Genomic DNA, 4,004 nt, shown 5'->3' with positions numbered 1-4,004 from the left:
AATTTGAAATACATAGCGATTCCTATATGAGCAAAGCTGCTGATATGCACAAGCATTTCCAGGATCAGTGTCATATTACAAGAGCGTAGTCTATGAATTTTTCACAGATACAGACTTCAACCCAGACAGGATTTAATAGCTTAAACACATACATTGTTTTTTTCTTCACTTTTAGGACATATTTTAACTCTTGTGCATTATAAACATCTGTTTATACCAAAGGCTATAATTACTTTGAAAAAAATATTCATGTTCTTGCTGGTAAATAATGGAACTGTGGAGAATATGAAAGGTTGATTTGTTTCCTATTCAAAAGTCAAAATTGTATCTCAAGAAGACTTTTATAACATGTAAATAGTCTTAGATTGAAATCATGCGCAAATGAATCATAAAAAGTTCCCAAGCAGCTATTTCTTGTTTTATTCAGTTTTTTGCTGCATACCAAACCATCTCTTTATTAATGACCTATATTATAGAAAAAAGAATTAGATCATTCTCTAAATCTCAGAACATCAGCAGATCTTAATATCTGAAGGATAATATGAGTGAGTCACATTAGAAAATTGGAAATACAGACTCATTTCAAATGAGTAACTGTTGTTAAAGTGGATGCTTTGGTGAAGTCTGACCTCATGTAAAATGTGGTAGAATGAATAGATAATCCTCCATAAAACTGCTTTTCCTCAAAAGCATTCAGAAATCTTTCCACTCAGTCTTTGGTACTCCATGAATTCCAGACTTTTGCATCTTTGATGGGAAGGGGACAATCTGTTCTAGATATATTGGCATTCATTTTTCTCTTTTGTAGCATTGTAGTCTATTTCTCTCAGGCAGTGAACATATAATTCAGGAACAAACAAAATAATAACATCTAAATGGATTAACAAATAATTTTCCATCCTTAATTAAATAATAAAGCCACCTTCATTTAGAAATCTTAGCACAACTGATTCTCTGTGTTGACCAAAACTATTGTTACGGTATTTAGGCAGCAAATCAAGTCACTACACTGATGTATCACACATCAGCTAATCTATATCTTAATAGGTGTTTACCCATTTAGAAATCCAACTTACTTGTGTGCATTATGACTGCTGCAGCAAACTTCATCGTTCCTAAGTAGCAACTGAATGAGCTTCCTTGTTGCAGCAGTTTGATGAGTAGAGCATCAGCTCAGGGTCGGGCTCTGGTGGCTGGGCCATCTTTCTGCCCGCTTACCTGCTGCTGGTGACAGGGTTAGTGATTTTTAACAGTAAGTTGTATAGCTGGAGGGTATACAAATACGCTGTAGATTGCTTGAATCTCCACATCTCTTTTCTGTTGCTGGCACATGCTTTATGCCAGAAACTGAGCAGCACTTCTCAAAAAGCAGACCAACAGCTTTCTTTTTTGTTGCCCATATCATGGATCTTCCCTAATCAAATGTGTGACTTTTAAGTCTCCCTTCTACTGTTTTTGCCATTTATTTAATTGTTGAAAAGCTAAAGGAACAATGCAGTTTTAATCAGCTGGGCATCTAGCTTATCACTAGAAGGGCAATTATATCTTGATGGTTCATTCAGCTAAGTAACTTGTACTGCATTCTTCTATTCCATCATACAGCCAGAAAGTTGTGCCATAACTGTATCTTTACTGTATCTTATTGTGCTAATCTTTTTACTTCTTTAATTGCTTCCTTCTAAAAGACATTCCATCAGCCAAAATCACAATGGGATAAAGGCAGTATTTTTTATGTATATATTTAATATATATTAGTGTAATTTATAAAAATACATTTTTTTGTATTGACCTACCTGTATTGCTCTACCTTAGAGCATATAGATATGTGCCTTACTTTAGCCCAAATAAAACCTTTTATTCTATCACAGTCTGAATGCTTTCTATATAAAAAACATAGTGACAGAGTAATAAACAGGGAAGCATGACACTGATGAAGGAAAGCACTCACTTTTGTGGCAGTTGATATGCCGTTAGGAATAGAATGGATGGACACACCATTTTCTAATAATGTGATTTTCTAATAATGGCACATCTGTGAAGCTAAAATACATTCTCAACTCCTCAGCTAAGGTAAATGCTGCTCTTCTTACAATTATGATCATTAATGTATGTGTGACTTCAGTTTTTTTTTTTTTTTTTTTTTAACCTAGGATTTGAGTAGATGAGTACAGGGAGCAAAATCCTTAGAATAAAATAATGCAGTTTCATCAGTAAATACTTGCTGTTCTATACTCCTTTATGAGAGAGACAAGGGACACATAGCTGCAGAGTGACAGGTAAATTCCCACATAATGCATTTGAATGAATACTGATCACACATATAAAGATAGGGAGGGTTTGGTAGGAGATGGGGCACTGTTCAGAGGATGAAGAAACCTATATTTAATGTGTTTAAAGCTCACTGCTGACCACTTACGAGACTGGAAAGTCTCTTTCCTTCGCTTTCCTTTAGTGTGCCTTGTCACCTTGGGCATGTTCCAGCTGCGTAAGCAAAAGTCATTTGAGATTTCCTAGACTTCTCCTCTTGGCTTCCAAAAAGACACAGTTATGACAAGATCTAGGAGAAACCACCAGTTCCATGGTGATGTCTTAAATATACTAACCTGTCTCTCAGTGGCACCTGAACTGAGCCTTAATTTTGTTTGAGGTTCTTGGGTACTGCTATGGCAATAGCTGCAACTCATGACAAATGCTAAAGCATGCTCAGAAGGTGTTTCAGCAAGAATTAAGAAAAGACCATGAGGACACAGAAAGCCTTTTAACTACTTAAAAGTGGTTTGTAGTGGTAAACATTCGTGCAAAGGGGCTTCATTTATCCATTAATAACAACAGAAGTCTGAGACACATACCCAAAAGAAGGGAAATTAAGTCTCTTTCTTTTACACAGAAATTAACATTCAGAAAAAAAAGTTTTCTGCTGTAGTGATTTGGCAGAAGAGGAGAAACTGGTATCTTACCCACTTAAAAGAGATTTTTCTTTAACTTGTTGCACAAAATAAAACTGTCAAAACTATTTATCTAGACAATTTTTAAGGTCAGTTTTTACTCAATATTTAGCAAGTGGTCTAATTCAAAAGCTGTATTTCTTTTCTAAGCAGACTGTCCTGCCACATACACCCTCACCAAGACCTTATTATTCCAGCACTGCTTGTTTTTCCTTAGGGCAGGGTTTCAGGACACTGGTTGTTGCTCCTTTTATCAAGCATAAACTGCCACTGTTCTCTCACTGTCTGTGTGGAACAAATTTTTTTTTTTTTTTTTTTTTGCCCTATATTGATTCTCCTGTATCCAGAACCATTGATGTCTTCATCCAAAGAATTTGTCACAGAATGAAACTTACATATCAATATAGACATGCTTCTTTTTTCTTGTCAGATCTAGTATATGGCCTTTAAGGTAGGAGAATCGTGAAGCAAAGTTGAACAGTTCTGCCAGGCTGAGGACACACAAGATGATGGTCCTGATCTAGGAAGAGAAACAAAAGTACATCTGTTAATATTTTATATATCATTAGAGTATTCTTAAATGGGAACATTTTAGTATGCTTTAGAATGTACATATTAGCTTTTTGTCCAGTGTTCTATGTGCATCAGACAGCCTTGTGAAGAAAAAAGGAGTTCATTCTGACAGTATACAAAGATAGACTGAGTGATCCATGCTTTCTTTGAAAAAGAAGCTGTGCTCGACTGTCAGAGATGCATTTTCCTTTTCCATCTTTCTGAGTCATGATCTTAAATAAATATAAAATAAATTTTTTTTTTTTCCTATCAATACAGAGCACTTACAGATTATCTGTTTCAGGGCCAGCCACGATGCAGTACTACACAGTACGTGTCAGACTGTTATAAAGCTTGTTCAGCAGCTGCCTTACTTGATTCTATGATGGACAGTCACTTGCCTTTTTTGATGTTTCTGTCGACAGTGCTTTGTCTGCATAATCCACCTATATGACTCTTTGAAGTTATTGAGCATATAAATTTCATTCTTTTCTATGCAGATTAGTT

The sequence above is a fragment of the Dromaius novaehollandiae genome, chromosome W (genome assembly GCF_036370855.1).
Source record: "Dromaius novaehollandiae isolate bDroNov1 chromosome W, bDroNov1.hap1, whole genome shotgun sequence".
Classification (NCBI taxonomy): domain Eukaryota; kingdom Metazoa; phylum Chordata; class Aves; order Casuariiformes; family Dromaiidae; genus Dromaius; species Dromaius novaehollandiae.
The sequence above is the reverse complement of the archived record's forward strand: the minus strand, read 5'-3'. Positions refer to the sequence as shown.